The following is a 12,367-nucleotide window of genomic DNA, read 5'->3' on the forward strand; positions in this document are numbered from 1 at the left end:
GCCATAAACAGCAACAATTATTTCTCAATGTTGCTTTCACGTCAGGCAGTCTGAAGGAGCTCAGAGACCTCAAGCCAGTGGGCCTTCTCTGGTGTTCTTTTTATTCACCTGGATGTTAGGTGGTTGGAATAAGTCAGGGTTTTCTGAAGCACTGGCCCCGGCTCACTGATTGATGGTCTGTTAGTACATGTTCCATGAAAAGAGGTTCTGTGTCGGGTTAATTGGAATATCCTGGGACTTCTCCCAGGCTTTAGTTTTGCACTGTGATTCTCCAAGGGGAAGATGAGAGTATGCAGTTAATGCCATGTTTAACCAGTTTTTCTGACCAGGAAAATTCCTGTTTATACTGTAGCCTGTGAGACTAAAAGCTTCAGTAGAACGTACTTTGGGAAGCAGTCGGCTAGGTAATTTGTGAGATCTCTTCCAGCTTTCAAATGTTGTGGTTCTGTGAATATATTTTAAAAGCCACTTAATTTTATACTTGAAAAGGATGCATTTTCTGGTTTGTGAATTATATCTCAATAAAGCTTCAAAACTCACTATGTATCTCAATAAAATCTTCAAAACTAACTCCCTGGGATTGCTTCTGCTTTTTACAACTTGGCTTTAATTCTTCATTTTAAAAAATTGGCTGAGCACTGTGGCTCATGCCTGTAATCCCAGCACTTTGGGAGGCCAAGGCAGGCATATCACCAGGTCAAGAGATCGAGACTATCCTGGCCAATATGGTGAAACCCCGTCTCTACTAAAAATCAGGAAGCTGAGGCAGGAGAATCCCTTGAACCCAGTAAGCAGAGGTTGCAGTGAGTTGAGATGGTGCCACTGCACTCCAGCCTGGCGACAGAGAGAGACTCTGTCAAAAAAAAAAAAAAAAAAAAATCCACATAGCCTCTTCCCCATTGAACACCCTTTACAGAGAGTGTCATTCAGGTCTAGGAAATATTCAGTGTATGGTTTGTTTCTTATACCAGTCTTGATGCATATTAGATCTTCTCGGCTTTCTAGGTTTATCTGTCTTGAAATGCCGTCTCCATTGGAGTTGTGTGGCTGTGTTTGTAGACTAGTGTCTTCTGTATTTCTATTATTTGGTTTTCTGAGTTAATTCTTTGCGTTATCTTCTTCGCTGTTATTTTTAATTCTTTGATAACGTCTTTAACATAGGCACATTTCTTTTCAACTTACTGCTATGTTTCACATACATTTTCCCCATCATTTTAAAAGGCATTTTGGTATAGTGGAGAGAGCACCAGGCTCATCTCAAAATGGGGTCTTCAACTTACTGGCCCAGCCCAGCTTTCTGAGCCTGTATCCTCATCGGTAAAAATGAAGGCAGTACTTCCCGTTAGGAGACGGTGTCAGCCTTCAGTAATGCAGCCTGGGAAGGGTAAAGCACTAAGCACAGGGTTTGTTTATCAAGTGCTCCTTTCCTATCTGGACAGAATCGTGTCTGAATTGTAAATCCCACTATGAAGTCCTTTCCATCACAAATGTCAAAATCCTGTCATAACTGTTGAGGGACCAAGGAAATTTTGTAACTGGTGCGTTTTTCATTTCCTCTACCATTAGTGGTGGATTCAGTTGCATAACTCATTTTTCAAGGGGACTGCTATTCATTCATGTGGAGATGCTGAAAACATAACAACTCTATCCATTATTTGTACATAATCAAGTATTTATTGGCTATGATGTGAAAGGCCTTCTGGGGATGAAAATTCCCTGCCCACAAGAAACATGCAATTCAATTATGAAGAAAGCGTTGTGCATACACTAAAAAGCAAGAAAAAGAAAGCGCCAAGTGAATGGGTGGTTGCTGTGGGTGGAGACGACTGGAGAGGTGGGGCCTGTCTTTAGGTTGAGGAGGCCGTGGAGCGGGGAGGTCCACAGTGCTGGCTCTGGAGTCAGACTGAGCAGGTTCGCGTTTGGGCTCCACCTCAAAGGCTGCGTGGCCTTCAGTGAGGCCTGGAGATTGTACACCTGGCCAATGAGGAAGGTTTGCCCTCTTACCAGGCACAGGGTTAAGAGCACCCTACATGTTGGCCCCTCTGATTAGGATGATGAGACCAGGATAAGCTTATTAAAGCAGCTGTGCTGAAAGGCTCTTTCCCTAGGCCAGTGTGGTGGCTCACGCCTGTAATCCCACCTTGGGAGGGCCAGGTGGGAGGAGTTCGAGACCAGCCTGGGCAACATGGCAAAACCCTGTCTCTACAAAAAATACAGAAGTTAACCAGGTGTTGTGTGCACATAGTGCCACCTACTCCGGGGGGCTGAGGTGGGAGGATCCCTGGAGTCTAGGAGGCAGAGGTTGCAGTGAGCCGTGATCGTGCCACTGCACTCCAACCTGGGCAACAGAGTGAGACCCTGTCTGGGAAAAAAAAAGAAAAAGAAAAAAAGTCTCTTTACTTAGCCTCTCCTTGCTCCACATCAGAATGTTAATTTCCAGCTGCCTCATTCTGTCCAAATAAGTCATATTCATTTGAGAATGTGGTGAAGTTCAAAAGTACGTCAAGGTACAGATAGACATCTTGCGTTCCAGAAATATATACTATTTACATTTGCTCAATACCTGACTATTGACTATAATTATCAGGTGGGGATCTGTATCTTCTAAACAGTCATTCACAGTAGGCACTGGAGGTGTTCTTGTTGGAAATTATTTATACAAACCATGAAAGGACAAATGGAGACGTGCACAACATCCTTGTGGTACGGAAATCTGTGTGTAATTTACTTATCTGCCATTGGTCTGCATAGCCAGCAGTAACAAACAGCTCGCAGGTGGTCTGGTTCTTGGAAACTCACTGAACTCCCCTGCCTTGTCTCCTATAGGGCATATATTTCAAGGTCAGCATCAGCTTTTGTTTGCTGTATGTATCTCTTTCACATGTGATGTTCACATTCAGAGTCACTTTCTTATACTATATGGAGTTTTATGAATGAATTAGGAATTTCAGAGGCTAATTCTTTCTGCCCTTCCCACCTGCCCCTCCTCCTGCCTCAGTCTCAGCCAACGCTGTTTTTCTCCTGGATGGTCACATCATCCTGACTCCCTGCTTTTGCTCTTCTTGCCCTGCAGTCTGTTCTAACATATCTGTCAAAGTAACTTCATTAGTAAAATTTAGGTTACATTATGTCATGTCTCTGTACAAAACCCTTAAATAACTTCCCTTCCCATTCAGTGCGAAATCCCAAATTCACTTTTTTTTTTTTTTTTTTTTTGAGGTGGAGTCTCGTTCTGTCGCCTAGACTGGAGTGCAGTGGTGTCATCTCAGCTCCTTGCAACCTCCACCTTCTGGGTTCAGGCGATTCTCCTGCCTCAGCCTCTCGAGTAGCTGGGATTACAGGCACTTGCCACCACACCCGGCTAATTTTTGTATTTTTAGTAGACACTGGGTTTCACCATGCTGGCCAGGCTGGTCTTGAACTCCTGACCTCAAATGAGCCACCCACCTTGGCCTCCCAAAGTTCTGGGATTATAGGTATGGGCCACTGCACCCAGCTCCACATCCCAGATTCTTATAATGGTCATCAGGGCCTGCATGAACTGACCGTCTGTTGCCTCTGCAGCCTCGTCGCCCACCCACTGTGGCCATCCCCACTCCACCCCTGCCCCACTGGCTTCCTTCCTTCCTTAAATGCACAGGGCACAGGGCTGCCTCGGGGCCTTTGTGCTTTCTGGGCCCTGCCTAGGACATTTTTACCTCTGATACCTGCTTTCACCAGTACCTCACTTCCTTGAGTTTGTTCAGAGTCACCTCTCAGGGAGACCACCCACCTCATCCCTACCCAGAGACTTCTCTCGGGACACTGTGTAAAGGGGTTTCCTTATTTGTTTATTGTCTGCCCCTCCCCATTAGAATGAGAACGTAAGATCCACGAGGACAGAGACTTGGTTTGGGCCACTGCTGTATCTCAAATGCCTAGACCAGTGCCCAGTGCTTAGAGCAGGGTGTGTGTGTGTGTATGTGTGGTGTGTGTGACTGTGCATGTGTCTGTGATGAATGAATACAAAGTACAGTCTCTTGTTCTTTTCCTCTCAGTTGTGCTGTGATGATGGTTATGTTTCTATAGCTCCTGGACTCTTGTCAGAATGGGAGCAGCCATATTTATGGCATGTGGAAACAGCTCCCTAATTATGCAAATTTCATGAATTCCACATCCCCAGTAGTAGTAAAAGCTCCATCTCCCCCATCAAGAACTTTCTAAACATAACTGTAAAATCAAAGCATATTAAGAAAAAGATGGATAAAATTGATCATAAATTGATCAAAAGATTGATAGAATTGACATAAAAATAAACTTCTGTATTGTAAAAATATTATAAAGTTCAAAAAAAGAAAAAAAAAAGAAACCCTGGATGCTAACCTACTAAAGGTTAGCATCTTTAATGTAGAAAGAGTTCTTTCAAAATTAGGACATAATGGAAGGATAAATAAATAAAAGCACAGAAAAAGAAAAATGCCAAAACACCTAAGCTGGGTAGTCAGGAAATAAGATATACACATGGCCAATAACATGTGAACCTCGCAAAAATCCAGGAAATGCCAATTAAAACAACATGGAGAAATGGTTGGCTAATACTGAAAACATTCAGTGTGAATAAAAGATATAGGGAAATTGACCCTTTACAAACTGTTGGTACATATGGAAAATTACTAAAATCTTTATGGCTGGTAATCGGGTATTTATACAAATTTCTGTTATAATTTGCCAACCTAAGAGGGAAATAAATGTACTATATAGGCATGCATATATTAAATACATATGCGTGCACACACACACGCCTGCACGTACACATACACACACACACACTTGTAGGCAGGCACCGCACTGGCCCACCTTCGTCACCTGTGAGAGCTCCTGGGGTGGCTTCTGAGTAGGATGTGGGGAGCACTGTGACTTGCCTCGCTGGACAGGTGCTCACCCTTGCCCTTACACCAGAGAAAGACACTTCCATGCCACCACATAAGTGATGGTGGACGGAGGTGAATGGATCCCCAAAGAAGGGACACCCCTGACAGTTGGTGTCTTGGTTTCCTATGGCTGCCGTAACAAAGTATCACAAACTGGGGACTTAAACAACAAAAGTGTATTGTCCCGCAGCTCTGGGCTAGATGTCCAAAATTAGAGTCAGCAGAATTAGCTCCTCTGAGGGCTGTGAGGGAGAACCTGTTCCATTCGTCTCTCCTGGCTTCTGGGGCTTGCTGGCAAGCTTTGCCATGTCCTGGCCTGTAGAAGTGTCGCCCCGTCTCTGCCTCCACCTCTGCATGGTGTTCTCTCTTTGCGCTGGCCTCCGCGTCTGCATTTTCCCCCTTTATGAGTGCGTGAGGACCCACCCTACTCCAGTGTGACCTCATCTAAACCTAACTCATCACATCTTCAACAACCCTGTTTCCAAATAAGGTCACATTCTGATGTAGGGCTTAGGACTTTAACATGAATTTGGAGGGACACAATTCAGTTCCTAATGGTTGACAACCAGTGCCAATTAGTGTCTCGCCATGGGCAACTGGACGTTTCTCTCCCTTTTTATGCAGATGCCGTCGGTGCCCTGGTCACCTCCAAGCACACCACCTACATATTCTTCCAGAGGTCTCAGAACTGAAAGATTCTCACACCATATTAAAATGGGCTGGAATCACGCAGTTTACTGAATTGATGTAAATCGCTCAGTGAATAGCCTGGGGAAAGAGAAAGCATCAGTTAGTGCTCTCAGGAGAGGCTGCAGGCGGGGTGGGTGGGAGGACCGTGCAACCTGGGTGCTGGGGTGTGCAACATGCAGTGTCCTCCCCTCCCTTCCTCTGCACATCCCTCTTCCTCACTGACATGTGGTTAGAAGGACCAGCGTTGTGTTTTGAGAGAGGGGGCCTGCAGGTGGAGGGCATCCTGGGCTGTGGCACACAATTGATCAGAGACCCATGGGGATGAGTACACCTGGCCATAGTGCAGTAGACTGATGGACATCCATGGGTTGTTTTGTTTTGTTTTGTTTTGAGATGGAGTCTGGTTCTGTGGCCCAGTGCAGTGGCACTATCTCGGCTCACTGCAACCTCCACCTCCTGGGTTCAAGCAATTCTCCTGCTTCAGCCTCCCGAGGAGCTGTGATTACAGGTGCATGCCACCATGCCTGGCTAATTTTTGTGTTTTTAGTAGAGACGGGATTTCACCATGTTGGCCAGGCTGGTCTTGATCTCCTGACCTCAAGTGATCTGCCTGCCTCAGTGTCCCAAAGTGCTGGGATTACAGGCGTGGGCCACCGCACCTGACCCAGCCATGAGTTTTATTGGTGTTTTACTGGGCAGAGGATACCTGGTGCCTGAATGGGTGTCACCAGTGGATGGTCAAATTAAGACCTCATGAATATTAAGTTCTCATGTATATTTAGTATGCTAAATATTTAGTATTGTTTGTATATTTAATCTCATGCATAGTTAGTTCCCAAATACCTCATGAATATTAAATATCTCTTAGGCCTTTCATCCTTCTCTCACTAACACACACACATGTACACACACACACATCCACATGCACACTCTACTTGCTGAGTGCTTCTTTTATTCTAAATATATCTCGTGAATTTTGCTATTCTAACTGATATGTTTTGGCTGTGTCTGCATCCAAATTTCATCTTGAATTGTAGTTCTCATAGTCCCCATGTGTCATGGGAGGGGCCAGGTGGAGGTAATTGAATCAGGGAGGCAGTTTCCCCCATCCTGTTCTCATGATAGTGAGTGAGTTCTCATGAGAGCTGACGGTTTTATAAGGAGCTTTCCCCCTCCTTTGCTCTGCACTTCTCTTGCCTGCCACCATGTAAGACGTGCCTTTGCTCCTCCTTCACCTTCTGCCATGATGCAAGGCCTCCCCAGCCATGTGGACCTGTGAGTCCATTAAACTTCTCTTTTTTCATAAATTACCCAGTCTCAGGTATTTCTTTATAAGCAGTATGAAAATAGACTAATACACTAACAAATTTTTGTTTTTGAGACAGGGTCTCCCTCTACCACCCAGGCGGGAGTGCAGTGGTGCAATCACGGCTCATTGCAGATTCGACCTCCCGGGCTCAAGCGATCCTCCCACCACAGCCTCCCAAGAAGGTGGGGCTACAGGCATGCACCACCAAACCCACCTAATTTTTTGTGTTTTTGTAGAGATGGGGTTTCACCATGTCGCTTAGGCTCTAACAGGCTTTTTACTTACTAGTTGCTTAAAACATCTTAAAATAGAATGTGCTTATGTTTTACAAATTGCAAACTTATTTATCTAACAGATTTGAACATTCTCAAAGGCAAATGCACATCAAAGCTATAGAATTAGGGAAGAAGGGACTATTGTGTTCTGTGATTTGTCCCTGCAACAGTCACCTCTTGTCCGATGTTTAACCCAACAGATGGAAGTGGCACCAACATTATCTTAACGCCAGCAGACAGGGCTCTGAACTGAAACCTTTGCGCGTGTGAGCTTTTTGTCATTTAACATTAAATATGATTTGGAGATGGCACAAAAGGAAACTGCTCGCTTGGGAAGCAGAATCTTGTGTTACAGATTCGGGGAGGGCTGGAACTTGACATCCCTTTGGCAATATAGTCTGGGCCAAATCCCCAAAAGAACTAGGGCTTGTTTCCATTTCTACTCTTTTCGCAACTCTAGACATGGAACCTTTTGCTGGGTAGCTGAGTTCAGCGAGTCCTCTCAGTTAGGTATTGCTGGTGAGCATTTTTCAATAGAACGACAGGGAACATTAGTAGGCCCCAGGCTTCATGTGTTGACTCTGAGAATCATTCAGACTTTTTTGTATCTTCATGTTTATATGTTGAGATCTTTATATAGGGCTTTAAAAGTACATTAGTGTGGAAATATCAATAATAGCTTGAATTTTTTAATTTTGTGGAAAATGTCACCTGTAGTTGCTCCATCCTTTTATAGTACATGGTTTATTTCTCTTTGTCCCTTCTCTTGCCACAGAACATGCATGTGTTTGGATATTAGGCAAGAGTACATTCTTGTGTATTTATGATAGGATCTTAAACAGATCTTAATTATGCCTGTTGGATAAAATCTGGCATTTCTCCTAGTGAGTCTGAAACAATTGGTAGGAGACTTAATTGCCATTTACTGTGAGTGTGTGTTCAGAATGTTGGAAAACAATATTGTGGATTATTTCCCACCACTATTAACAGGTGACACTTGTTTTTAAAGACAAGGTACCTTTCCTAAGAGTATTATACTTAAATGAAATTTATTTCAACATCCCAGCTGGGTGCTGTGGCTCATGCCTGTAATCCCGGTGCTTTGAGAGGCCAACACAGGAGGACTGCCTGAGGCCAGGAGTTCGAGAACAGCCTGAGAAACATAGCAAGACCCCCGTCTCTACAAAAAAAAAAAAAAAAAAAAAAACACAAAAAGTTAAAAATTAGCCAGATTCGTGGTGTGCACACATAGTCCCAGCTACTCAGGAGGCTGAGGTGGGAGGATTGCTTGAGCCCAAAAGTTCAAGGCACTCCAGCCTGGGTGACAGAGCAAGACCCTGTTTCTAATAATAATAATAATAATTAAAGAAACTTTAAAATGAAACAAAATTTCAGCACCCCCTGAGAATATAAACAAAGCAAATTATTTCCTAAGGTTCAAACTTGTGTTGATTATAAAGTTGGTGCTAGAATTGGGTAGTATTGTCTAAAGTCTAATATTCTTTGTTACACTGTGTGGCCATTAAGAAAAACATTTAAATTATGGCGATTTAAACATTTAATTATTCAGTTGAAACGCATGGCTTTAGAAAGTGAACTAGTTATTTATACAGTTCAGAGCACAGGAAATATGAAAATATTTGCAGCTGGTTCTGCAAGTCTGGCATTATCCTGATAACCAAAGAGTAAAGCACTGAATGACAAATGTTTGGTCATGCATTCCCAATATCGAAATTCTAAACAAGCCGGATGCAGTGGCTCATGCCCGTAATCCCAGCACTTAGGGAGGCTGAAGCAGGCGGATCACCTGAGGTCGGGAGTTCAAGACCAGCCTGGCCAACATGGTGAAACCCTGTCTCTAGTAAAAATCCAAAAAATTAGCAGGATCTGGTGGTGCACACCTGTAATCCCAGCTAATCAGGAGGCTAAGGCACGGGAATCACTCGAACCCAGGAGGCAGAGATTGCAGTGAGCCAAGCCGAGATCACGCCTCTGCACTCAAGCCTGCGCAACAGAGTAAGACTCTGTCTAAAAAAAAAAAAATTTAAATAATAGCAAATTAAATCCAACATTGTAATTTTAAAATGCTGTACTATGACCTGGTAGGACTTATTCCAAAAAGACAAGCGTGGTTCAGCCTCAGGTAATGTGTTCCTGTTATTTCTTGCATTAAGGAAATATAATTGATAAAACCATACAGTCCTATCAATGGTATTTAATAAAATGTACTGCTCGATCCAAATTAAAAAAAAAAAAACTGTTAGTAAGGTATAAATGGGAAGGAAATTTCTTATTTAGTAAAAAATGGCATCTACTTGCAGCAAGCCCTATTTAATGGTGAAACCATATTTAATGGTGGCCTCATTAAAGACAGCAATGCAGTGTGCTGTTATAATTCAGTATTTTAACTGGTGTTTCTAGCCAATTAACAAATTTGTTCTGGAAGAAGAGACAGTACTGTCACTTGCAAATTATTTTAATGCCTCCATGGAAAATCCAAGGCAATTGAATATATATATATATGAGAGAGAACTCCTAAGAGGATGATATTGTGTCATACACAAAATCAACTTGCCAAAATCCAGAGTTTTCCCACATACCAGCAACACTCACTTAGAGAATAAAATGGAGCAATGAATACCTTTTAGAGTTGCTAGAAGAACTAGAAAATACCTAGGAATATACCGGTAAGAGGACAGACTCGAATAACTGGAAAAATATGCTCCATCTTTAGTAACAGTGCCATGGCAGCAGATTATGCTGATGTGAATTTGTCAATAAATATGCCATACTTAATTTGGCAAAGGTTTGTGCTTTGTGTTCTTCATGGCTTTTGCTGGAAGCAGATACAGCTAGCCAGTATTGTTTCTCATTTTACTAGTGAGGAAACTGAGGCTTGGAGTGGTTTTTGTGACACAGTGTGTCCAGGTATAATTAATGAGACAAAAGCCTAGAGGGCACTAAGTCAGTCCTGGCCTAGTGGCTTTTTATACCAGCCCATTTTAAAGCAAATGCTTTTGAGGTCAGAGTATCTGTATTTCTTTAAAATTGAACTGTGAATCAAGTATCCAGTTGAAGATAATTCTTTCTCTGGTCCATGCAGGACTCGCGATGAAAGATTCATTTTGACACGTCTCGCCTGTCACCAGGCTGAGCAGCATGCATCTTGCTCACTGCAACCTGCACCTCTCGGTTCAGCGGATTCTCCTGCCTCAGCCTCTCCTGAGCAGCTGGGGTTACAGACACGTGCCACCACACTCCAGCCAATTTTGCATTGTAGAGATGGTTTACTATTAGTTTGTCATGTCGATCTCCGACCTGTGAGCTCACCACGCCCAGCCTCTAAAGAGAGACGAGGATGACAAATTAAGAGCCCACTATGGGTCTGGGTGGGCTCACACCGTAATCCCAGCACTTTAGAGTAGCCACATGGTCACAAGGTCAGGTGTTTGAGACTAGCCTGGCCAATGTGGCAGAAAACCCCATCTCACTAAAAACATAAATTAGCTGTATGTGGCAGAAATGGTGCGGATGCCTTGTAGTCTCAGCTACTGGGGAGAGGCCGAGGAGAATCGGCTGAACTTCCTAGGGGGGAGGCCCAGAACGCCACCGCTGGGACTGTGCAGCCTGGGGTGACAGAGTGAGACTCTAATCTCCAAAAAAAAAAAAATCCTCACATCATTTTTTTTTTTTCTTTTAAATTTTTTAGTGGAGAATGTAAGCATGGTATTTTCATGCTGCGTAATCCCATGACCTTGTCGGCGGGAGGATCAACTACTCAGGAGCCCAGACCAGCCTGGGCCAATGTAGTGAGACCCGGTCTACAAAAAATATAACTTGTAATTTAGAGTCCATTACAATGCTAGTCTAATGTCCCAGCTTACTTAGAGGTTGAGATGGGAGTATTGCCTGACCAAAGACTGGAGTGCTGCCAGTGGCATGAAATGCAACCACTGCACTCCAGCCTGGGGAGGCAGAGCTAGACCCTGTCTTTAAATTTTAGTCATATATATATGTGTGCGTGTGTAAACGTGTGTAGAATATGTTGTATATATGCAGCAGGCCATGGCACCCATTTCAACTGCGGCTAATGGTTTGCCCGTCATAATTCCCTCACCCGCATTTATGACAGAACTACAGAAATGAATTCTGCAGTTCTGTTTACCGCATACGCCATTGAGCCCACTTCAACCCGGCCTCAGCTGGCAAGCTATTTTTGACGCTGGGCAGCGGAGAACTCCTGCCTTGCTCTCTTCCAGCTTCTGGTGGCTGCTGGCCTTCTGGGATTTAGAGTATCACTCCAGGCTCCGTCCGCAATAGCCGATTATGTCCCTTCTCCCATGCGTCACTTCTGGAATGACACAGCGGATTGTATGAAAACCTCAACCTCGGTCAATCCAGGATAAAGTCTCTCACATTCAGGATCCTTTATTAACCACCGCCATGCATTAATGCAGCCTCTAACCACGTTTGCGTACACGCCTCTCTATCCACGCTTCGCGTATTATCGCCTCTAACCATCGCCATACATTAACGCCTCCCAACCACGTCCGTCGACACGTCAAACCACGCTCTCAAGGCATTAATGCCCCGAAGAAAGCACACTTTAGAGGCAGTTGAGGCAGAATTTTGATTACTAGTCAGTTGTTGCCTTGTTGACCTTGACCAAGCTCCTTAACTTCTTTGAACTTTACTTTCTTCATCTGCAAATGGAATTAATACATGCCTACCTCAGAGAGTTTGAAAGGGTTAAGAGAAATAATTTGATTGAAATACTACCTGGATTTCTTTTTCCTTTACTGGGATTCAAAGCTTTGTTTGGACTCATCTTTTTATCTCCAGAGCCTGTCCCTGGCACATAGCGGTTGCCCAGTAAATGTTTCCTGATTAATTTGCTGTTCTCTGAAGGACAGCGTGCTATTGCACTGTCATGTACTGTGGGGGACAGCAGGGGACGGCTCGGTGGTGATGCCCCATCTAGAAACATTCTGTATGTGAGAACTATGTCATTAATTTAGCAAAGTGAGAGAGGTGTGCAAAGCTGAACGCCTAATGCTGTGGTTTCTGTATAAATATGCTAAATGGAGTGCATATCTGATTCAGGAAAAGAACTGTTGATCCCAAAAGGGAAGAATTAAACGTGGGGTGTGACATGAGCGTCGAGATACCTCCACACGCGCTCA

General features: G+C 43.8%; 1 protein-coding gene across 2 annotated transcripts in view; it reads left to right on the forward strand.

Annotated features, from left to right (window-relative positions):
- TTC39C (tetratricopeptide repeat domain 39C) overlaps nucleotides 1-12,367 on the forward strand; it is a 120,191-nt gene that overhangs the window by 87,242 nt on the left and 20,582 nt on the right. The gene's annotated exons all lie outside the window — the stretch shown is intronic.

Source organism: Papio anubis, chromosome 19 (genome assembly GCF_008728515.1).
Source record: "Papio anubis isolate 15944 chromosome 19, Panubis1.0, whole genome shotgun sequence".
Lineage (NCBI taxonomy): Eukaryota > Metazoa > Chordata > Mammalia > Primates > Cercopithecidae > Papio > Papio anubis.